We start from the raw sequence: 25,815 nt of genomic DNA, 5'->3' as shown, positions 1-25,815 counted from the left end.
TCGTCCTGTATTGTCTTTTTACCTCCATAGCTCACTGTAGCCTCACATGCTGTATACTAACAGTAGACAAAAACAACCACAAGCACCTGGTCCACCAATGGGGGACCCAGGCCCCTTTTTCCTTTTCAAAATATTCTTGCATTGAGAATCATTCCTATTTATGTTGTGCTTTTGTTATTTCAGAATACTACTTCCTTACTTTCTCCATGGCACTAGATTAATTATTACAGGCCGCATATTTTTCCTATCTATCACCACACATTTTCTAGTCCTGAAGAAGCGCATGGGATCTCCTCCTGAGACCGCTAAATTGCGCGAAACATGTCGACCTAAAAACAATACACTAGGGGTGCTTTACAAACCTGGCTACAGAGGGACATCATGTCCCTCACAGCAGCACCACCTTTTTGGTTTTTACTAATGACAGAGAGACTCTCTTTCTTAATAAATTCCCTAGTTACCCCACAAATGATTTTTAAGCTTCACGTTAGGATACCACTGCCACACACCTCCACGCACCCTTACAGCTTTATCCTGAACAGATCTCTGAAAAAGTGACCCTTCGGGGGACCCGTAGGGCATTGCAGCGCTGGCCCAACGAAGAGCAATAGCCCGATGATGAAGCATGACATTCTTCGGGGTGTGTGAGGGCACCAAGAACAGGACACACTGTCCCCAGTAATCACAGTAGTAGAACAACAATTGTTTTCTTTCTTTGCCTTCCTCTCATAGGAACAGTGATTCTCGTGGCATATAGTGTATTTTTCGAGAGCACGAGTCACTGGACCTTTATGCAACTCCTTGTCCCCCCTCTCTCTCTAATTTTGTGTTTGTGAGTATATAACCATGTGCACAGTTGGAGCTGTCCATGAATGACAATTTCTACCTGTGTTATGTTCCTGTCATAACGTACATTTTTGAGACTACAACAATCCCTTTTCCATTGACATTGATTCACCAAAATGCCTGGGGTAGTGGAAGCAACATTAAATGCCCTTTGTCCCCAGTGACATCACAAGAAGTGACATCATATGGCCTTTGATGTCTTTCTAGCAGTGATGCCATGTGACCTTTGAACCTGGTGATGTTCCAGGAAGTACATCACTAAAGGTATAAGTTCCACAGTTGGTGCAACATAAATAAAATAGACATACCATTCATACCTTTATTATATCATCCCATGTTTCTTCCATTACCCAACTCTACCTCTAACAGCTCTGTGTCAGGATCCCTCTCACCTTCATATATGCTACTTTACTGCCTTCCTTCCCAATCTTACTTTAACCTTCACTTTGTTATGTCATATTCATCACTTTAACAGTTTTTCGATATCACCCTTATGTGTTCCACTTGCCCAGTTCATCTCTTAACCACACTTTTATAAACAGCTCTCTCCCTCTCTTATTCTCACAGTTCTATTGCCTGTTACCTTCCACTACCAATTCTCATTACTGTTGTGCACATATTGCCCATCATATCTCCCCCTTATTCTCTCACCTCTGTATCAGACAGGTTTTATTTCTTCTTTTTAGTTTCTCTGCAAACTGTTTGCTCTAATTTGGGTTCTGAATTTGTGTCTTACTTTCAACTTCATCAATCAATCAATCAATCGGAGGTTTGTTAAGCGTGACTACTCACCCGTAAGGGTCTCAAGGCGCTACGGGTTTGGGGGGTGCAGGATCTATTCCATCAAGGAGGGGGTCTTTTGAAGAGCCAGGTTTCGAGGTTTCTTGCAAAGATGGGGAGCGATGTTGTCTGTCTGAGGTGGTGCGGAATGGCGTTCCAGGCTTTGACTGCTAGGAAGGAGAAGGAGTGGCCTCCGGATCTGTTTTTTTCTGGTGTGGGGGACCATGGCGTAGGAGAGCTGGGCTGATCATAGGGTCCATTGGGGTGCGTGGAATTTGAGTCGCCTGTTCAGGTATGCTGGTCCGGTCCCGTGGAGGGCCTTCTGTGCATGGGTGAGTATCTTGAAGGTGATTCTCACCTCAACTGGGAGCCAGTGGAGTGTGCGCAGGTGCTGGGAGATATGGCAGTGTTTTGGCAGGTTGAGGACCAGTCTTGCAGCGGCGTTCTGGATGTTCTGTAGTTTGCATGTGAGGTTTTTGTTTATTCTGGCATAGAGTGCGTTGCCGTAGTCGAGTCTGCTGGTGACCAGGGCGTGAGTTCAAGGGGGATCCATTTGAAGGTCTTGCGAAGGAGGCAGAGGGTGTGGAAGCAGGAAGACGAGAGGGAGTTGATCTGGCGGTCCATTTTGAGCTCAGAGTCCAGGATGATTCCCAGGTTGCATACATGGTCCATGGGGGTTGGCGGGTTTCCGATGGGCGGGAAGCCACCACACCAGGTGTTGCTCCAGGCGTTGGTATTTGGACCCATGATGAGTACTTCTGTTTTGTTGGTGTTTAGTTGTAGGCAGCTGTTTTTCATTCATTTGGCGACAGCTTCCATGCCTTCTCGAAAGTTGTGTCTGGCGGGGTTGGGTTCGTTGGATAGGGAGAGGATGAGTTGGGTGTTGTCTGCGTATCAGACAAAAAGGAGAGGGACTGTGGGCTACTAGGGAGCTCCAGCATACATGCCCAGATTGAATATCAAGAAAAATGGTATGCAGTTCCTAGTAGAGGAGGGTTGGAAGGGAGAGCGCGGTGACTCGAGAAGTCCCTAACTGGACAATATTAGTGTCGGTGAGAAAGGGGGTGGACTGGGAAGTCCTTCCTTTTGGAATAAGTGCTCTCACACACTCAGCCTGCTGGGTGTCATGCTTCATCATCAAGCATGCTCCTCATCGGGTCGGTGCTGCAATACCCGATGGGCACACAATGCAGGGCCTCTTTGGCGGAGATCTTTTTATTCCTCACCGTTTGGTGCAGTGGGTGTGAGGAACCCTGATAGTGTAGGAGTGCAAAAGTGTCAGTTAAAACAGGGATGGAAGAGTCAGGGTGATTGGTCTTTAATAGTCCTGCCTTCCCCCTGGTTAAAAAAGGGGAGTTGGTGACTCACTGCAATAATGCTGCAGGGTGTTGCGCTCAGTCTCGTTTGGTCAACATGTTTCTTGCCAGATAAGTCAGGACGATCTAGTGGCAATTCTTCAGGACCTAGAAAGAAGTAACTCTACACTAAAAAAGAATATGTGAAAGGGTCACTAGCCTAAATGTAAAAAGTGACACCAAGAGGTGAAGTACCTGCTGGGGCAGCAGCCAATCTGGAAAGAGAAACCAAGAAGTCAAGGCGGTACAATATCATTGACAAGCAATTCTGATAACACTTTCCCTTTAAAAACCCTTGTGACAACATCAGATATGTGCACAACAGCAGTTTCATACAAGTTGTGTAGCAATGTCGCCTATGTCGACCATATTGGCCACGCAATGCCCATTAGTACTGTTGAGTAAATGAAGTGTGGGGTCCAGCGGGATCATGATAGTGTTTTAAAAGAAAGTGAGATAATGAAGCAGCAGCTCGGTGAGGTAAAAACAACTCACCAGTAACTAAGTTTCAACTGGCCCATCAGATCGCGGCAGGTGACAGACATGGAAAGTATCGGTGTCCTAGAAGCCGTGCGTTAAGGTTCAGGGGTAAAAATAATAAAATCAGTCAGGCTGAAAGGAAAGCATGTGGCAAAAGCATGCAATTGCCAGTGGTACAGTTATCGGCCTCCGTAAGTAACGAGAGGCAGACGTGAGGCGGCCCAGAGTCAGTGCCGCGGCTGGGTAGATGTAACTCACGGCCACCCCGGGGAGCAAGTCAACAGGGCCTGCTAGCCGGCAAGGTGGGCAGCAAGCCACAAAGGGAGGAAGCCACACCGCACTCGACCGTCGGAGCGCCTGAGAGACCCACTCGAGGAAGGTCCAAAGGAATTTACACGCAAATACGCAGAAAACTGCTGGCGCCTCAAATCGGCCAGTAGAAACTTAGTTACTGGTGAGTTTTTACCTCACCGAGCTGCTGCATCATTATCTCACTTTCTTTTAAAACACTATCATGATCCCGCTGGACCCCACACTTCATTTACTCAACAGTACTAATGGGTATTGCGGGGTCAATATGGTCGACATAGGCGACATTGCTATACAACTTGTCTGAAACTGCTGTTGTGCACACATCTGATGTTGTCACAAGGGTTTTTAAAGGGAAAGTGTTATCAGAATTGCCTGTCAATGATATTGTACCCCTTAACTTCTTGGTTTCTCTTTCCAGATTGGCTGCTGCACCAGCAACTACTTCACCTCTTGGTGTCACTTTTTGCATTTAGGCTAGTAGACCCTTTCACATATTCTTTTTTAGTGTAGATTTACTTCTTTCTAGGTCCTGAAGAATTGCCACTAGATGGTCCTGACTTATCTGGCAAGAAACATGTTGACCAAATGAGACTGAGCGCAACACCCTGCAGCATTATTGCAGTGAGTCGCCAACTCCCCTTTTTTAACCAGGGGGAAGGCAGGACTATTAAAGTATAATCTCCCTGACTCTTCCATCCCTGTTTTAAGTGACACTTTTTGCATTCCTACACTATCAGGGCCCCTCACACCCACTGCACCAAACAGCGAGGAATAAAAAGATCTCCGTCAAGGAGCCCCTGCATAGGGTGCCCGTCGGGTATTGCAGTGCCAACCCTACGAGGAGCATGCCCGATGATGAAGCATGACACCCAGCATGCTGGGTGTGTGAGGGCACTTATTTCGAAAGGAAGGACTACCCAGTCCACCCCCTTTCTCACCAACATTAATAGTTTCCATTTAGGGACTTCTCGAGTCACCGCGCTCTCCCTTCCAACCCTCCTCTACTAGGAACTGCATGTCGTCTGTGTATGACACAATGTTGAATCCATAGGTTCTGATGATGGGGGCGAGTGGAGCCATGTAGACGTTGATGAGCGTCGGGCTGAGGGAGGAGCCCTGGGGGACTCCGTAGGTGGTAGGTGTAGGGCCAGAGAGGAAAGGGGGGAGTCTGACCCGCTGCGTTCTGCCAGAGTGGAAGAAGCGGATCCAGTCGAGGGCCTTGTCCTGGATTCCAGTGTCGTGGAGTCTGCGTATTAGGGTGCGGTGGGAGACTGTGTCGAACGCCGCTGAGAGGTCGAGGAGGATGAGGGCTACTGTTTCTCCTTTGTCCAGTAGGGTGTGGATGTCGTCTGTTGTGGTGAGGAGGGTGGTTTCCGTATTGCAGTTTTTTCGGAAGCCGGATTGGGAGGAGTCGAGGATGTAATGCTCTTAGGTTAATGTGGCGAGTTGGCTGTTGATGGCTTTCTCGATGACTTTCGCTGGGAACAGGAGCAGGGAGATGGGTCTGTAGTTTTGAGGTTGGTGGGGTCCGCCGAGGGTTTCTTCAGGAGGGGGTTGACCTCAGCGTGTTCCAGTCATTGGGGAATAAGGCGGTCGCCAGGAAGAGGTTGATGGTGTGGCAGGGCATGGGTGCGATGGTGTTGGTGGCTCTGTTGAAGATGTGGTGGGGGCAGGGGTCCATGGGGGCCCCTGAGTGGATTGACTTCATTGTCTTTAGTGTGTCTTCGGTGGTGAGGGTTGTCCAGTTGTCAATCGCTAGTTTCCGGGTGTCGGGGGTGGTTGGTGAGGGTTCAGTGTTTTGGTTGTCTTTATCGAAGTTGTCATAGATGCTCTTGATTTTGTGGTGGGAAAAGTACTGAGTTTGTTGCAGAGGTCTTGTGAGGGAGGGATGTCAGTAGACTCGCTGGTGGGTTGGGCGGACTCCTTGATGATGTTGAAGAGTTCCTTGCTGTTGTGCGTGTGGATGGAGATTCTGTCTTCAATTGCTTTTTTCCTTGTTTCTCTGATGAGTTGGTGGTGGCGTTGGGGGGCAGCTCTGAAGTTGTTGTGGGCTTCTGTGGATGTGGTGTTCCTCCAGGCCTTTTCGAGGCGGCGGCAAGTGCGTCTGGACTCTCAAAGTTCGGTGGTAAACCATCTGCATTTCTTGGCACTGGTATTGTTGTTTTTCTTGAGGGGGGCTATGATGTGTCTGAGATCCATCTATGCAGGGTTCGGCTGCAGTGTTGGGGTCGTCGTTTTCCGCGATGGTTGATGTGGAATTGTTGAGTGAGGAGTTGAGCTGGTCGTCGGTGATTTTGGTCCAGTTTCTTCGTGGGAGCAGATGCTTGTGTCTGTGGATGTTGGGTGTTCTGAAGCTGAAGTGGACGCCACGATGGTCAGTCCATGTGAGTTCGGTGGTGTGGCTGAAGGTGATAGAGTTTCCTGTAGTGAAGAGGGGGTTGAGGGTGTGTCCTGCTGAGTGCATGGGCTCGGTCATGATCTGGCGAAGTCCAATGTTGTGGAGGTTGTCCAGGAGGGATGCAGTGTTGGGGTTCAGTTGGTTGTCGAGGAGGAAGTTGAGGTCTCCCAGCATGGTGTAGTTGGTGGACGCAATGGCCTGCGGGGAGATGATGTCCGTGATGGAGTTGGCGAAGGGTCCGTGGGGTCCAGGGTGTCAGTAGATGAGGGTTCCTTGGAGGGTGGCAGTGGGGCTGGCCAGCATCTTGAAGTGAAGGTGTTCCATCAGATCTGTGTGCTCGTCAGGGAGTGTGCTCAGGCGGAGGGTGGATTTGTGGATGATGGTGATTCCTCCTCCCGGGCACGTGGGGCAGTTCTTCCTGGAGATCTTGTATCCTTGTGGGATGGGTATGGCGATGTACGGTCCAGAGGCGGTGTTGGTCTAGGTTTCGGTGAAGAACGCTACGTCTGGGGTGGGGCTGTCCAGGAGGTCCCAAATTTCGGTGGAGTGTTTGTGGAGGGATCAGACGTTGAGGAGGATGCATTGCAGGATCTTCGGTTTGGTTGTGTTCTTGTGGGCGGGTTGTGCTGGATCTGTGTTCTTGGCGGTGCTTCAGGTGTGCCAGCAGTGGGGACAGCTGAAGGGTCCGTGGGTGTCGGCTGGGGATGCTAGCTTGCTGTTGTTGTTGTGGCCTGGGTTGAGTGCGTGCAGTGCTGCTGGGTCGTAGCATTGGCGGGGCGGATGTTCAGGGTTCATGGCGCTGGTCGCGGATGGGCGCAGACAGGCTTGCCTTTGGCGTGCCAGCGGCATGCCCACTGCACGTGGCAACCATTAAGTAGGGGTCGGGAGGGCTGGACAGCTGGGAGGCGGGGAGGGGAGCTGGATTGGGCCGGTTGCGCTGGTCGTGCTGGGGGGAGGGGCCAAGCGGCAGTGAAAACGTGCAGGAGGGAGGAATAAGGAGGAAAAAGGGAAAATAAAAGTGGGATAAGCAGAAAGCAAAGAAGTGTAGAAAGCAGAAAAGTGCTGAAAGAAAGATTAAAAAGAGGGTGAAAAAAGAGTGAAAAAACAGAGAGGAAAGTGGAGCGAGAGTAATGATACAGAGGTCCGCTGGACCACCAGGGATGAAGTGCGTGAAAAACCTACTGGTGGAGGAGGGCCTCGAACACTGACACTCGAGAGTGCAGGGGCTTCGGGGAAGGCCTTGCTTAATGGTGGAGCCGCGACGGAGGGAGAGCAATTTCACTGACAATGAGTCAGTGGTCTTGCTCATCACTCTAATTTGCTCAGCTTTCTCTCTCCATGTTTCACATTCACCTACATCTTTCCTATTTTGCCTCCCAACTCCACCTCTCTCATTATCACCACCATTCCATGCACCGTTAGTCCAGCTGTCTTGAGTTCTCTCAAGTTCACTCCCATAGTGTTCACCCTTATCTTTGACAACTGAGTGTAGATATCTCTTGATCAGCCCTCTCTCTAATCATCCGCTATGCATCCACCACCATCCCCCTACCTCAAACTGATGGTTGTATGGTTTAACAATGCATTCATTTACAACACACGTCTTTGCCATGCATCCATTACCATGCATTGTCTTTACAACACAAGCCTTTACCATACATTTGCCTTTACCATGCATGCCTTTAAGATGCAAGGTAAGTATAAATAAGGTAAGTGGAATCCCTATATGCCCTATATATATGTGTGTATGTATATGTATATATATTAGGGGTGGGCGGAATTTACGAAAGTGACTTTCGCAAATTATCGCGAAAATGTTAAAAATCTCCGCAAACACGCGGAAATATCGCAAAGATGTGGAAGTTTTTTTCACGCCCGTTCGCGGTATTTTCTGCGTGGTCGCGGCTCGCCAACTTACCCATGCGGTGGCTCGCCATCTTGTTTTCACTCTTCTCGCAGTGCATGATTGCGAGAAGAAAGACGTGATCGCACGACCAATGACATTACTGCGGGCGCGAACTGTCGCGAGACAGCGCAAATGGCTACCAACAATCCAACATCTCGTGGAGAACGCGACCGGATCGGGAAAACTTGTCGGTGAACGCGGGGATTCAGGTAAGGCGATCGCGCGCGTGCGAGAATGTATTATTTTACAGCACGAGCAAGAAACAAATTATCGCTAAGCTGCGGAATGCGGAAATTTTGACATTTTCGCGCTCTCCGTGGAACGCCAAAATGTCAAATTATCGCAATTTCCGCGAGCGGAACGGAAATTTAGCCCTGGCCTAATATATATGCATATATATGTGTGTGTGTGTATATATATATATTCATTTTTTTAATTGGCAGGAATCCCCCAGGTAAATTGCCTTTACGATACCATACCATACTATACCATACCCATAAACACCCCTAAACCCTAAAAACACCCCCACCCCTCATCCCTAAACCCTAAATATATATATATATATATAAAACACACACACTTGCCTAACATATACTTAACCTTGCGATGTTAAGGCATGTGTTGTAAAGGCATATTTATGGTAAAGGTTTGCTTCATAAAGGCAATGCTTGGTAGAGGTATTGCTTGGTAATGGATGTGTGGTAAAGGCATTATGTTGTAATGCCCGCATTGTAAAGGCTGTTTCCCTTCTGTGACATCAATCTCCCATATTGCATCATCCTCTGTCAGGCCAGTTGTTCAAACACTCTACTCTTACCTCCACCTTTCCCAGTTTTCATCTCAGCACACCCTTGCTCCTATTTCATCTCACACTACTCTAGGTAATTAAAGGTTTGACATCCTCAGAAAGCACTGTGATCTGGGGAAAAGGCGGTAGCTAGAATACCTGGATGTTTTCAAAAAATTAAGTTGGGGCAAAAAACAGAAACTCCACAACAGTAGGGGGCTTTCTTGTGGCCTCCGTGGCAGCTTGGGTCAGATGTATGAATATATGTGACCAGTAACAAAATTTAAGAACCGACCTATGTACTCAGTTCTTAGAAAATCTGATTCTCACTGAGTCGGCATTCAACCTCATCAATATTAATTAGGTAGGTTGTAAATTGTGACTCACAACAATGGGAGAAATTTACAGAATGGTAACTTGCTAGGTTTGGCAAACGATGATCTCTGTAATTGCTCTTTATAAAAGGAACTTTTTAAAATTAAATGCAGCCAGTTTTTCTGGAAGTAAACAGGACTGTGTTAAAAAAAAATGTTTTACTTTTTGGACCAAAACCTACTTTTCAAGAAACTCTGTTTTTTACAGTCACATTCTTGGGACCACTTCCCTTTTATGAATGCATTACCACCTCCTTTCAAGTGTCAGTAAAATATCAATGCTTTGTGACCTGATTTCAGTCTGAAGTCTTTGATACCTAAATTAGGATACTGAATTGTTATCTATTTCGAATCCCATTTTACGAGTCAGAAGAAGTTGTATGTCTCCTAAAATGGTATTAGTGCATAAGAAAAGCATTTTAGCAGTTGGAAATGCGAATTAGAGTGTTTGCGACCATTACAATGCTCTGCAAATCTGGCCCTTGTCTCTTAATATTGATGAAGCTAGGTTTTTGTGAATCCTTGTAATTAGACTCTTTGTACTGTGCCAAATAACTGCATCTAGCACATTCACAAAGACTTGGTCCGGTCGCATTGCAAATGTTGTGCAAACACAGCAATAGCTCATAAGGTCCAACGAGCCATGTTGAGAAATATGTTTATTTCTGTTTACAAAATGCAAATTGAAAAGTAGAGTATTGAGTTTCTCCTAGGACTGGGGAAACGTCAGGGTTGACAATAAAAGGTTACGTTTTTCAAAACGTACTCTTTTCCATGATTTTGAATTTAGGGACCAAAAGTAAACCGGGGGTATGAAATGGAAGGTGTGGGATGGGCAGTAATGTTACGACCAGTCATATCGATATGAGGGTGCTTAATCACAGAGATATGTTCTTTCAGTTTTGGGATCAGTGTAACTACTTTCGTTTTTGAAACAGTTATTTTTTTTTTTGTATTGTCCAAGATTCCATGGGGTTTATTTACACAAGCCCCTTGCGTCGTCGGTTCGTCACTTTTTGTGACACACCGGCGGCACATTTTGCTGCCCCATATTTACAAGGACAGGAAAAGGCAGCCTGTGTGGCTTTTCCTGTCCTTGTAAATATGGCCCCTTTAAATGCAGAACTTTGCATGAAAGGGGTGTTCCATGGGTGTTGCTGTAGGTGTTCCCACGCAACACCCATGGAACCTGAGACATCGTAATCCTGGAAATGCGTCTGAATGCTGCGCCTCCCCAGGGGAGACGTAGGGAGGCACAACAGGGAGAAATGTATTTATTTCTCCTCCTTTTTAGGTCTCGCCTACGCAGCGCGCATGCGTTGCTTAGGAAAGAGACCTGTAGCCATCAAGTGCCTTTTTCAGGCTAAAACGTGCACGCATTCCATCGCCTTCAAGGCAACGCGTGCACGTGTGGCGATTCCCTTGCGGGAGCGAGCGTGTCCATATGGTAGCAATTATCGCTCTCGCAAGGGAATCGAGCAGCCCCCCTCCTCCCCCCTGCTGCCGCGCGAGGAGCGCATGCCTCCCCCTGCTGCCGGCAACCTGCCGCGCTTGTGCTTGTTAAGACTTGGCACGGACAGCGCACCACATAATCTATGCAGCTGCCACATTAACCCACCCTTATCTACTCTATTGGGGGTTCAACACTGACATATAGACTAAAAACAGTTTTCGCTGAAAGAAATTAACAAATTGATATACTTAATGTGCGGGTGCTTACAGTACAATAATGCGTTATTGCATGAGTTCACGGGTTGTAAGTGCTGCATTAGTGCTCGCAGGCTTCATTCTACCAGAGTCTGGGCTTGCGGGTGCTTGTGACCGGCAGAACTCTCATTCATTAATACAGCAGGGAACAGAAACAGAACCAGCTGCAGTGGGCCCATAATTTAGCTATTTTACTTACATAAAACGATACGACCTACAGGTTACACTGATAGCTTGCAGCATGTGCATTAACCTGAAAATCAATCTCAAGGGGGTCCGAGCCTTTGACCTGCTGTTTGCACACTCCTCTCCGCAGCAGGTGCATCAACAAACCATGCTATCTCACTAGCTTTCTGAGGCGCAGGAATGCAGGTTTATAACATGACAAACCCCTGCAATATCTGGAGCAGACGTGAGGCCCCCTGAGGTTAGAACAGGGACCTACAGGTTATACAGACGTGTGCGGCCTGAGCTCAACTCGCTCTGTTCCCAGCTTACCTGAAACTCTTTTAAATGTTTTATTTAGAGATTTCAGCATATAAAGTAACAAAGCATAACAAGCATTGGCATAGCCAATAGGTCTCGCTTTTGGGACTTTATAAGTGTTTAGCCATGCAACAGTTGATGTTGTTGCACCAACGATATTGTGCTGCATAACTAAATACTTATAAGGTCCCAAAAGCGAGACCTATTGGCTATGCCAATGCTTGTTTCCTCTTTCTGTGCGTTCTGCATTCTGCAGCACACATAGAACGAGGAAATTACCTCTGATGATTGTTTATGTACAGGAAGGTGTTCCTTACTGCACATAAACAATCATTTAAAAAAATACGTTTTGCAAGTTCTATGTGTGCTAATGGAGCACACACAGAAGTTGAAAAACGCCATTTCCTGCACATAAACAATCATCCCTGTGTCGCAGGAATCCTTGCCTCATGGTGCAATGGTGTAGCCGTCGGGGCATAGCAGCCCATTGTGCGCCAGCACAGGGGAGAGCACAGGAACGCAACATATTATTGTAAATATGTTGCATCCCTGTGCTTTGAAAGTTCCGCAGCGTGGCGCAGCCACATTTCTTGTAAATGAGGCCCCATGTGTCCATGTTTGTATTGGTGGCTCACTTTGTTTGATAGAACCTCAAGCCTACAGTGGATTAGGTGTAAAGGAGTGCGCCTAGGCGAATTTAAACAGAATTTCATGTTGTAAATTTCCGATGGTATGATGATGAAAGGAATGCGTTAATGGTCACTTATCTCTTAACAAATAAGCTGCTTTTCAGAAAAGCGGAAAGACTAATGCAGAAAATGAGATGGAATTTTATTGTTAACTCAGCTCAGCTTTATTTGAATATGCAGAGTCCAAAAAGTGAACAGGCAACAAAAATACAGTTTTTTATTTGAGTGCAATACTGCCCATGTTTATTGTAGATTATGAGTTGTTCCTTGTGGTTTTGACAGCCACGGCCCGTGCAGGTAAGAGTGGTGGGGCCAGGTGGGGGGATTAAGAGGACGATGACAAGGGAAGATTAAATAAATAATTTATTTTCCCTTTTCTTCTGTCAAATTCCCCCTCACCCGACTCCACCACCCCACCACTCTTACCTGCATAGGCCGCGGCTGGGTTTTGACCCACATGACAGCAACTATGGTTTTCAGTGTGAGGACATGCCACTCCTAACTTTACATGTTCATCCCCTTGATGTATTCCATACAGGTGAGGTTGCTTTAATGTGGCTGTATAGAATCTTATTTGCTGTATGTCTCCTTCTTTGTATTCAGAGGGGACGTGTGGGTGGGTGTGTACACACTCACATGCACCTGTTTGTGTGTCTTTGTTTATATTTATTGCAAGCTAGGGGAAGAATAGTTTTCTGTTGTGACTGAAACAAATACTTACTGATCCTTATTCTTCAGTTCTGTCTGATCCTCTCTTGCTTCCTCAATTCATGTACACTTTTTTACAGTTAGACAGGAAAACTGCTTAATCCTTTTAGTGTGTCGATGCAGAATCAAAGTTATTGATAGAACTTCTTCCACCAAACAAATTCCAGATCTGCTTTAACACAGAAACATGACTTGGAGAAAACATTTGGACCCCAATGATAAACTGTCCTTCTCTGCATGCCAACATGTTCCTGATCTATGGTAGGTGCCATACAAAGCTTCTGGAATTTACTAGTTTCAATTTTCTAATTTCCCACTATATTGCAGGAGTCTGGGGTGACTGCCTGAGTGTGCTGAAGTTCGCAAGAGAGCCAGAAAACTCATCTAACTGTTAACAGTACAGAAGATTTCGAGGCCCTCTGTGGAACTGCTACAATAACTGTCATGCTGTATAAATAGATTGTATCATCTTTAGATCTGGGCACCAGAATACAATCACCGTAAATATCCCTCTAAGGAAGGGTTGTGGGTCCTCTTCCTGATTCCCTGCGGATTAACCACTAATGATGTGTTATAAATTCGGTTTCTGGTTGGCAGATGCACTCTGTCCAAGCAGGAACCGCAATCCCAGGGTAAGTCAGCAACGCACCATAAATTAACCTGTGCTCACTCTCTGGTAGCTTGGCACAGAGTAGGTAGGCTTAACTTAAGAGGCAATGTGTGAAGTATTTGTGCAACTCTTCAAACAGTAACATGGTGAAAACACCACAAAAGGACTCCACACCAGTTTAGAAAAATAGCTTATATGTTATGACCAAAACAACAGAAATCCAATAAGTATGATCAGAGTTATAAACTTTTGAAGAGTAAATGAAAATGCAGTGCTTAACAGCTTAAAAAGCCAACTGGGGATATCTGGTTGTGCTAGCCTGGGATAAATCCAAGTGATCAGGCTGATCGCAATGGAGCACGGTTCAGATACAGGGACTAGCCTTAGCCTGCTTAAAAGTACCTTGGATGCATTGTGGATGGAGTCGAGATGTAAGAAGTGACTCTGGATCGAAGGTGATGTGCTGGTGTTGAACCGCTGAATTGAAGGCTATGTGTCAGTGCCGAGCTGTGCAAATTTGGAGATGCATCGGAAACTGGGGACGATGTGGTGTGCAGTCAGCAATGCAAGGTCTGCGGTCTGTGCCGCATCAGCGATGCGGCAATGTCGAGGGAGAAGCAGTGATTCCGATCTGCACAACATCATTGATGCATGGATTTAAGCAGTTTCAGCACTTTATACCCACTTCCAAGGGCCCAAGACTGTATTGGCACCACTTGGACGGGCAATACTTGCAGCAAGCAAAGTCCAGGTACTCTTGCAGGTTGATGAGAAGTCTTTGATGTCCATGAGACTTAGATCAGGGGGCAAACCAGCATGACCTTGAAGTCTTTCTGGGTTCAAGTGAGATGGGCCCCGTCCTTCCTCAGCAGGGCAGAGGATAGCAGGCAGCAAGGCAATACAGCAGGAAAGCAGTTCTTCCAGAGCAGCAGTCCAGCAGGGTGGCAGTTCATATAGCAGCACAGCAGTCCTTCCTCCTGGCAGAGTTTTTCACAGTTTCAGTAGTGTCTGATTTGATGGGGTCAGAGACCCAGTACTTATTCCCAGTTGTGCCTTTGAAGTGGGAGTGCACAGAGGTCCTCATCCCAGCTCTGACTCCAGACTCCCGCCAGGGGGTATTCAGCCCTTTGTGTGGGCACAGGACACAGCCCATTGATGTGCGTCAGCTCCTCCTTCCCATCGTTCCCAGGCTGACCATCAGGATGTGGATGGCCACTCAGTCACATCTTAGCTCCCTTTGTGTGTGACTGTCTAGAGTGAATGCACAAAGTCCAGCTGTCACCCATCCCAGATGTGTATTGGAGACAGGCTGCAGACACACAGGGCTAATAGCAGAAAAATGCCATCTTTCTATAAGTCGTGTTAAGGGAAAAAAGGGCCACCCTACTAACAAGGAACCAGGGTATCTATTATATAACAAGGGACAGTGATTCCTATGGACAATGCATAGGATATTTGGTAATAGCTAGGCTCAATGGCAATATTATTGGGTAAAGGTATGTCGAAGAGAGAGTAAGAACTACACACAACAAGGATATCAAATATATTTGCTGATTATGCAAAAAATTACGGTTATATCATAAAGTTATTGAAAAAAAGGTGCTCGGTCTCCCAAGTGAGCTTGGAACCCACACATCAAGAGTGACAGTTTGTGAAATACAATAAGGTTTCATTGTGTACAAAAAAACGACCATAAAATGAACATACAATAATTATTAGCAGCCTTCTAACACATCAGTAGGGGCTGAAAAGTGGTTCATTTTGAGTGCGTGTCGACGGCATTTTGCCCCCACACTCATTCATTTCATAAGGCTTTATTCGGAGCTTAAACACAAGTCCATAAAAGCAAAACAAATGCACAACGAATACATTAATCATAACCATAATGAAAAATTGCAAAACAGATTACATGATTAAAACATTTAAATAGTTAAAAAAGCATACTGGGCCTTGCTTTGATAGCTAGTAGGAGGAAGGTGGCAGTAAAAAAGCAAACATCAGGATAAGGTTTAAAAAGCAACTTCATAGCATCTTGTACACTCCTGACTCCATATTTTAACAGGATAGGCTTAAGGTAGGCTTGACGAAAGTTACCATATAGACTGCACAATAAAAGAAAGTGCATGGTGCTTTGAACTGATACATTGTCACATGGGCATGGGCCAACCGGGTGTTTTTGATACACGGGTAGGCCACCAAATGGTGCACTATCCCGAACCTTAATCTGGTGATAACATACCGGTGGGAGGATCGGGTGACTAGGCTTAGATACGGCTGAAATCCCTCAGTTTCACAGAATCTGCCGTAAAACATACATGTACTTAAGTTATTACTAATCCTTTCCCGCTTCTCTGACTTAAAATTCATAAAAACCGACTTCATCACTTCTTTGGGCAGGCTAGAAGGGGCGTAACAATCATCTTTACGTTTAATACCATAAATCTCTAAATAGCAATTTAGGACAAATTTAATCCAGGGAATCTTTAGGTGGCCATCAGTGGAGAGACAATCTCCAATAATTGCTCTGTTTAAAGTGGTCTCTTCCTTTGACCAAACGGAGCGCCACAACATTAAAGGCCTCATTGCCAATAGGTCGGAGAGATGTAAAATACCTAGCTCTCTGTGAGCCAAATCGTTAGTAGCTGATTTGGGCAAACACAGGAGCATTTTAAGAAAGAGATTTTCCTCCACTTGCAAGTTCCCTACCTTGATATGCCCCCACACCCCGGCTCCATAAAGGGCCACCGAGAGACATCTCATTTGGAAAATTTTTAGCATATCTTTGATCCTTTTGTCTCCAATATTGGTACACACTCAGTAGGGGGTCTCATCGGGACCTAAGAATGAGGGACACCTGAAATAAAATAATAATTACTTAATTGGCCATTTAAGTGAGAAACTGCAACTAAGGTAGTATGGTGGCTAAAGGGTTTACCTGAAGTAATGAAGATAGACTATCAGAGTGGTGATGTGCACACCCATATAGGAAGTGGCTCCGAAGGGAGTAATGGGAAAAAGAGGAAATTACTCACATGACTCCCAGTCGGGCACTGATTGAGGAGAAGAAAAAAGAGACAGTGGAAATTAGATACAAGGTGTAATATAGGCATTAAGGACAGATGACACAGCCTGTAGTTATCAACAACTCAACCCTGTGAGGGCAAATCGGGTTGACAGTCCTTAAGGCGTATTGTAGATACAACCGTCCGTGTGTCAGAGGGCTATAACAAAAACGACAATCCGTATTGTAGATTAGTATCTATTAATGAGAAAAAGGGGGATCATTGAAAGAGAACCATGCTTGAGAGAGCTGTCTGTTGAAAAACGGCATTGTCGAGCTGAAAGATTAATTCAGGGTAATTCACCTGAGGTAGGTGAACGAGAGAGGTGAATAACTCATCTCGTATTTGGAGTGGGCCGCCGTGTTCAGCCACACTCCTCGATCGATGTCAGGGAAAAACAACTAAGGAGGACCGCCGAAGTCAGCCTCCTTCTGTAAAATGACAGGATGCATCGCTCAGCTCCTGTGACTAATTATAGAGTGGAGCCGCGCCTGCCGGGCCTCATCTAGTGCGATGTTGCTAGACATTGCTGGTAACAAGAGAGCTCATGTGCATCGTTCTGCTCTGTGCTCTCGCAAGGAGGGCCTCACTAATTCGGGTGTTGGACAAAATATTTTCTATTTCTATGGGAATATTGGTTAAAAATCATTAATACTGGAATAAAATAAAGGTGAAATTTTTGTGTATATGAAAGACAAAAAGGAAATAAATGGTGGCATTTCTGAGAAAAATGAATAGGATGTTTTCTATTTCTATGAGAATGTTTGTTAAAAATTAGTGATAGGTGGATTAAATAAGGGCAAAAAAAAAGTGTTACAAATGATACAGACTGGAAAAAACGTATATGTAAAAACAAAAAGAAAACAAATTATTACATATTCCTATACACGTTTTCAAAAGGGGGGAGGGGTCAAAACCCCGTCAACACGCACTCAAAACTAACCACTGTTCAGCCCCCACAAATGTGTTAGAAGGCTGCTAATAATTATTGTATATTCATTTTATGGTTTTTTTTTTGTAAATAATGAAACCTTATTGTATTTCAAGAACTGTCACTCTTGATATGTAGGTTCTAAGCTCACTTGGGACCCCGAGCACCTTTTTTTCAATAACTTTATGATATAGCTGCAAGTTTTTTGCATAAACAACACATGTATTTGATTTCCCTGTTGTATGTAGTTCTTGCTCTCTCTTCGGCATACCTTTACCTATTAATATTGCCATTGAGCTTAACTATTACCAAATATCCTATGCTTCGTCTGCAGAAATCTTTCTATAAGTGACATTTTTAAAATTGTAGTGATAAATTCAACTTCACCAGTAAAGAGGATTTATCATTACCATTTAAATGATATCAGACATGACAGATCAACTCCTTCTCTATCAGGAATTACAGATTATAAGTGTTATAAGGAATTTCTAATGTCAACCTATGAGAGGGGTAGGCCTCACAGTAGTGAAAAGCAAATTTGGGTGTTTTTCACTACCAGGACATGCAAAGCTTAAACATGCATGTCCTACCTATAGCTCACACAGCACCCTGCCCTATGGCCTACCTAGGGCCTACCGTATGGGTGACTTATATGGAATAAAAGGAGAGTTTAAGGCTTGACAAGGTGTTTTTAAATGCCAAGTCAACATGGCAGTGCAAACTGCACACACAGTCACTGCAGTGGCAGGCCTGAGACATGTTTGAAGTGCTATGTGTGTGGATGCAAAATCAGTGCTGCAGGCCCACTAGTAGCATTACATTTACAGGACCTGAGCACAGGTAATGCACTTTACTAGGGACTTACAGATAACTTAAATATGGCAATTGTGCGTAAGTCAATCAAACCATGTTTTAGGGGAAACATATATGATATTCACTTTATCACTGGTTGGCTGTGGTAAAGTGCTCCGAGTTCTAAGGCCAACAAAAAGAATTCAGCAAAATTGTTGAAAAGCAGGCAAAATGTTTGGGGAAAGAACACCCTAAGGCTGCCAGGTCGAACAACTAGCAAAGTGGATGAAGAGGACAATTTCCCAAAGCAGAGTCTTGGGCCACATGGATTTGATCTTTTATGCAATTTTTTAAAGACTGTGCCATTGAGCACTTACTACTGTGTAAATGCCATCGAGGACAAAACTACCTCTCACCTGTGTGCTATGGGCAACTTAAGTTTGATTGGTCACAATACAAACAAGCATTGGCATAGGCAATAGTTCTCGCCTTTGGGACCTTATAAGTGTTTAGCCATGCAACAGTTGCATAACTAAATACTTATAAGGTCCCAAAAGCGAGACCTATTAGCTATGAAAAGCGGACGTGCAGCCGCAAAAGTGAAAGTGATCGTGATCACGATCAAACATCAAAGCGGCCGTGCGGCCGCGAAAGTGAAAGTAATCGCGGTAAAGTGCGGCGCGCGCGCCCGCGCACATGCACTGTAGCTCTAGCCTGGCCTGGTAGCACTTTTTGGAGCCCTCTCAATAAGTCTGGCCAGACCAGCGCATGCGCTGGGTCAGGCGAGACCTAAAAATGAATTGATGACTGACCTTGTGGCTATGGAAAAACCTCCATGGGCTTCAAATTTCACGAATGGATTTGTGAATCACAGTATCCACATTGTGAATCCTTGCAAATTGCAAGAAAGAGAGAATGTGAAAGGGGCACTTACTTGAAAATCGCAATGTTATATGCCTGTACTTTGTGCCTACAATGGTGGTCAACACCATTGATTGGATACCAACACCTCAAAGGGGGTGGTATTGGATGGTGTCCATTGTCAAAGAGTAGGCTGTCCTTAACCAAGGACTTTATGAATGTGACCATGTTGGTATCAATGGGAGCAGACAATGGTCTGGGGATGGTGCCTGCCTCATCAACATTAATGGAGCAAAGATTCTGTGACTCACCAAAAACGTGGGGCCTCGTTTATGAGTTTTTGCCATAGGGCAGTGCCACAGGCCTTCTTGCTGTGCTGCCCTATGGCAAAAGAAACAGTTAGGAATGCGCGGTATCTATCTGATACGGCGCATTCCTGTCCTTTTCTCCTGCGCTGGCACAATGGGCTACCGTGCACCAACGCAGGCACCTTTGCAACATGGTGCAAGGGTGCCTGCGTTGCGAGGATGATTATTTTTGTGCAGGAAGGGAAACTTTCCTGCACAAAAACAATCATAAGAGGCTGTTTTCTAAGCACACAGAAAAAAAAGGAAAAAAAAGGAGAAATAAAGATATTTCTCCCCATTGCGCCTCCCTTACGCCTCCCCTGGGGAAGCATACGTTTTTGGCGCTGTCTTGAAGTTACTATTTCTCATACATCTGGGGCAGTGTCAAAAAACAACAAGCCATGGGGCAGATTTACAAGCCCCTTGCGCCACTTTTGCGTCATTTTTAACATGGGAAAAGTGACGCACAAGTGGAGCAAGGGGCTTGTAAATAAGCCCCCATGGATGTTGCTAGGAACGCCTCCAGCAACACCCATTGCACACCCCTTTAACCCAGAAAACTGTGTTAAAATGAACAATATTTACAAGGCAGCATTAGGCCAAAAAAAAGTGTCTTAGTGCTACTTAGTAAATATGGAGCAGGCTCGTGCGCAATCAGAGCGTCACAAACAGTGACGCACCCGCCGTGCAAGGGGCTTATAAATTAGCCCCTTGCATTTTTTGGGTAGTGACAAATTGGTGCATCTGTGGTAGAACAAATATAATCACTGAGGTCTCTCTCTCCTCGCGCCAAAAGTGCATCCGTGAAACTACCTGAGATGAATTAATACGTCGGAATTTAAGTCTCCAATGAACTTATGCAGCGAAGAAAAACATCAGTTTGTACCAAACTGCTTAACAGTCACACGTGACGATCAGAACCCGCGCATAGCCAGTGATCTAATCTTACGACACAGTGAAATGCTTTCACTAAGCCTTGCCAAAAAAGATTTTAGCTTTTAATTGATTGCGCCATGCACAGTGTCTCCCGAGCATTGGCATGATAAAGCAAAGTCACAGGAAATGAAACAATGTTATCTAAAACAAGCAGAGGGCATGAACTGATACGGATAATGCCAATTAGACTCCGTAATAATTATTCGATGGCATTTCCATCAGCAATAAAACAAGTGGCTGGCGGTATTTTACCAGCTCTATTCAATTCATGCAATAGACATTTACTACAGGAAGCCGTTTTCTGTGCTTATCGTTTCTCCATTCATCGGGACTAAAAACATCCTTCAAAACCTCCTGCGAGGGAAGCACGGGTGCACGTTCGGTTCAATGAAACCTGTGTTGGCGCCCGTTAGAGGTCAGGCGCAAGTTTAGGCCGGCATTAGGGCAGTGCGACTGGTGCGGCCGCACTGGGCGCTGACCTGGGGAGGGGTGCCAACCTTATGGGGAGAGATGAGGGGCACTTATGCTCGGTGGCAGTAAGAGAATCTGAAGAGGTGGTCATGGAGTGTGGGGGCGCTAATAATGACTCTCGCACCAGGCGCCACAAGTGCTAAAGCCGGCCCTGCATCTGGGCACCCCCATGCTAAGCAGCATATGTGAGGTCCGGCTGCTTCTCCCGAGAAGTGTCGGCACCCTGGGCCTGGAGTCAAAGATTTAAATTGACTCGAACTATTACAAAGTAATTTAGAGACATGTCCACACTATTTGGGCGTTTGGTACAGTTCGAACCTGCTTGGGAACTTTGCGCACTGGGGATATTCCGACGGCCCCAGAACCCGGATCTCTGATTTGGGCCTTTTTCTGACCAAAAGGGTTGGGACGAGTGGCTGGAAGGTGCCAGGGACCCCTCAGTAGAAACTCCGTGCACGGTGACCCTGCGTTTGGCCCAAGCTGAAAGTACGGTGTTGTATAACATATGGTATTAACAACGGCACTTCATGGACAGGGGAAGGGAGAGGAGGGGTGAAATACACAATAGCGGAGGACGGGGATAAGCTTTGGTTGACATTGGGTGCCAACCCCAGGAACGACACCTTACGTCTTGCCCCTGGCTTCCTCATCCTTGCGCAGAATGACGAAACACCACATTGTAATATAGGTAGCAGCCGCAGCTGAACCGTCTCCTTAGCATCATGTGGGGTGATATATACTGGGGACATGTCCGTCCTCCGACAGGCAGAGACTACTCATTGTACGCAGGTTCTCTGGTACACCTGTGCAATGGTCTCCCCTCATTGCAGTTATACCCCCCAAAAAAATTATATCGGTAATACCTCCCCCCGCAATCCTCCCCTCCCCCAGGCAGCACCACCTATACTCTGTCTCAGAAATATCCACTTCTAGAACCCAACTGTAATAGTCTCTGTTAAAGTTTCCCGTCCTTACACTTGATTAGCTAGGAACTATAGGGGTATATTAACAAGGGCCGGCGATAAATATCGCAAAGCGCGCTTAGCGCTTGCATATTTATCGCCGGCTATCTCTGGAATTTATCGCCCGGTTTGCGCGTTATTAACAAAGCGCATCGCCGAGGCGATAAAAATTCCAGCGATAGTTGAGATATCGCCGTTTTCCATGGTGGAAAACGGCGATATCCTAGATGCCCTATGCCTGTGGTCTTAGCCACAAAATCCACCCCCCATGTTAAGTATGCCTTAGTCAGGAATTTAACAGACGTTATGGGGCATATCAACAACAACAACCGGCGATAATTATCGCTAAGCGCACTTAGCGCTAGGATAATTATCGCCGGCTAGCGTTGATTTTTATCGCTGAGATAGCGTGCTATTAGCAACGCTTATCTCAATAGTGATAAAAATCCTCACGCTAAGTGGCTAAGTGGCTAACGTGAGATTATCGCTGGAAACCCAGCGATAATCTCACGTTAGCTTGTTGATAGGGACAGACAAACTTAGCCATGATATCGTCCTTCCTTAGGATTTCATGGCAAGTCAGAAAAATACCAGACGTAAAAAAGCAGCGTTAACCACGGTTAGCGCTGCTTTTTTTGTCTCTAACAGCGTTAGCGATATTCTTGATAATAGGAGAAATGTCGCTTAGCGACATTTCTCCTATTATTTTACTCTGGAACGCCCCCTTTGCATCTCATTAGAGACGCAAGGGGAAGCGTAGAGTAAAAGGGTGCTAACATGCAAATTTGCATGTTAGCACCCTGTTGTTGATAGGGTGCTAGTTTTATCTCTGCTTTTTTGGTTTTTAAAGCCAAAAAAGCAGAGATAAAGCCCTTGTTGATATGCCCCAAATTTCCTGCGTTAAGGCATACTTAACGCGATTTTAAAAATCGCTACCCTCCCTTGTTAATATCGCGAAGCTGCCTTCGCTATATTTTCACAAGGGAGTCTTGTCAGGCATGCCTCCTTTGCATCTCATTAGCGATGCGATCGGAGGCGTGCTGCAAACGGGCGCTAAGTCAGCAAGACACGCGATAGCGTGTCTTTGCTAATAAGGCGATGAAATTATCGCCGCTTTTCGCCCGAAAACGGACACAAAAGCGGCGATAATTTCATATCGCCGCCTTGTTAATATGCCCCTTAATGTGAGATTTAAAGGATAACCTTGACTTAATATCCATGTTTTTTAGGCCCAACCAGCATTATAATGCTGTTGTCACCCACCCAAGACCCTATGCAATACTATAACGGTGTGATGATCCTTATATTGTACGCTGTGGCTTCTCTATTTCATATGCACAATGCGTAATTAATCTTTTTTGTATATTATGATGATACCCTTCAAAAACCGCATTAAAAATACATCTGTATTTTAAATGAGAAGCAGGGCCTTTTCTGATTGATATGCAGAATGTCCTGTAAACGCAGTGTATGGGCACAAGGCATGGCCAAAGCCCGCCTCTTCTACCAGTCCCCACTGTGAAGCACTGAACGCGAGGCACACTGGGTCTTGCTTTGACCACAGCCAAAGTATATCTTCAAAAACTTTTAAAAACCTGAAAAGTGTTGTTTAATGGAAAATGTGTTTCTTTACTAGATTAATAACTTTTATAATAAAAAAAGTTAAGAAAAACCTCAGTTTAAGGAATGTTATGAATGTGATACAAACGGCTCTCGGATAAATAAGCACTAAGGTTCACAGTTATGGTCGGTAAATGGGATGGGGAGAACGAGAAGCAGGCGGCCTGATGATTATAGCATGTCCTGTTATCAGATATGGAGAGACACCTGTCTTAACTTTTGATACACACAATAAAACCGCATTTAAACCGTCTTCCATTTTGTAGCACATACATTATTTGGTCAGAATCATTCAGTTCCAACAAGGTCAAAAAGATATTCCCTGTTACCTGCAAACATGTAACAATGATATATAAACTCTTCTCAGATCTAACAAAACAGAAAGTGGGCAGTCCATATAATAACGTAATCAAAAAAGTAGTTTAGGCTGCTGTTTGTTCATACTGCAAAGATAACAATTGATGGACAGAATGCTGAACAATGGCAAACATTCACCCCAGTATAGAGATCTGGGCCAAATCCACCGTTTTTTTGACCCCCATGCCCCAACTGTCAGGCCAGGTCCTCTCTGGACCAGAAACAAGCATCCTGGGACCTATTTCAGGGTAACACGCCTCATCAGCCAGGATAGCTTGAGTCCAGTGGCGCAGTGAGCACGGGACCCACACCCAGTGAGTATGTGGGGAGAGTAGGGCACAGGGGCAGATATCCTTATCACAGAATCCACACATTCAATTCGAGTTCCGTGGATTTATGAATTTGAGGTTGAGATGCATTTTTAAAATTTCAGTTTTTTTTTTTAATTTCTTCAAAAATGTATGACAGCAAAGAAGCACAATAAAACTATACATGGCAAGACCATGTACAGTGAGCACGGTGGACCCCGATGTTGCCGGTCCTGTGCCCAGTGCATTGCTTAAGGTGTGCAGAGATGACTCCGTGACACAAAGGGTGCAACAAATGGCTGATCATACATTTGTCAGCAGAGTAGCACAGCAAAAGTTGGGTGTACGGGAGGATGGGCATTTGGCATGCGGCCAACTCCTTCTGCCAAGGGTAAAAGTCGTGTACAGTAAGGATGGGCATAGAGGGTGCAGGGTGACAGGTATGGAACAAAGTCCAGTTCCTGCACCCAATTCTTGCTGAGCATGACCGAAGGCAGTGGGTAACCAGAATTGGGGACGTAGGAGTTTAGGCTTAGGGCTTGGCGAATGGCTGTGTGCAGTCGGAGTAGTGTTTTTGGAAGATAGGGCCCACTGCAGGCAACCGGGGCCCCCACTGCACCAGTGGCTGTGTACTGCGCTTTTGTCTACAGGGCAACCCATGAGGCCTTCGATGCAGCAAAGATTTATGAAATACATCATCAAATGGTTACTTATAAGTTATTGTTTCATCGAATCATAAGATAATAGTATGAGTAAAAAAAGTCAGAAATTCCCTCGAAAAAAAGCATTTAAACTGATGTTGATATAAACGTAGTATTAAACAAGCATTGCATAGCCAATAGGTCTCGCCTTTGGTACCTTATAAGTATTTAGCCATGCAACAGGTGATGTTGTTGCACCAAGGATATTGTGCTGCATAACTAAATACTTATAAGGTCCCAAAGGCGAGACCTATTGGCTATGCCAATGCTTGTTGGTTTTCTAGCTCTTCCAGTTCAGTTCATCCTTCCGTCTCTCTGCCTTTGCAGTGGGCACGGCCCACTCCCTAATCACAGTTTTAAAGGTTTTCCACAGGGTCATTTGAGTAGAAGATGCACTTGCATTCAACTCCAATTATTGGGCTAGGTCATTCCTGAGTAAGCCTGCTAAGTGTTCATCCTGCGACTTACAAGTGGCAAGTCTCCACACTGCCTTCTGCACCCCAATCTGTTTTCTAAGTAATATCTAAATTATTGAGTGGTCCGAGAGCCCCTCTGAACAATTTGCACTGTTGTAACAGTGTCATCTATTGGAGACACAACTATATAATCAACAGGAGAAGATGGGTATCAAAATAGTATGTATACAGCTGCGATGCCCCGTGCCATTTACACCATGTGTCAGTTAAGCCTTGTGAGATGGCCCATTTAGGCAAAGGGGACTTTCTACATGTGTTTTCTGTACTATGTACATATAGGTTGGAGTTCAAGACCGAAGTGAAGTTGCCACTGATAATTACCATACCTGGCTGAGAGTAGGGCAGTATGTTGGATATCTTTTTAAGAGCTCTTCTGCAATCCTGTGAGAATATTCAGATTGATCATAGTTAACGGGCAAGCCTCCAGAAGACCCCAGCCCTCACAAATTTGCCTAGTGGATCTGATTAAACTGTTGAGGTAAGGGAAATAGTTTCTGGAGCAATATGGTGACTGTTCTAGAGCACAGGAAAAACCGGCAGGACACACTCTTGT

This window comes from Triturus cristatus, chromosome 4_1 (genome assembly GCF_964204655.1).
Source record: "Triturus cristatus chromosome 4_1, aTriCri1.1, whole genome shotgun sequence".
Classification (NCBI taxonomy): Eukaryota; Metazoa; Chordata; class Amphibia; order Caudata; family Salamandridae; genus Triturus; species Triturus cristatus.
This window is presented reverse-complemented; position numbering follows the sequence as displayed.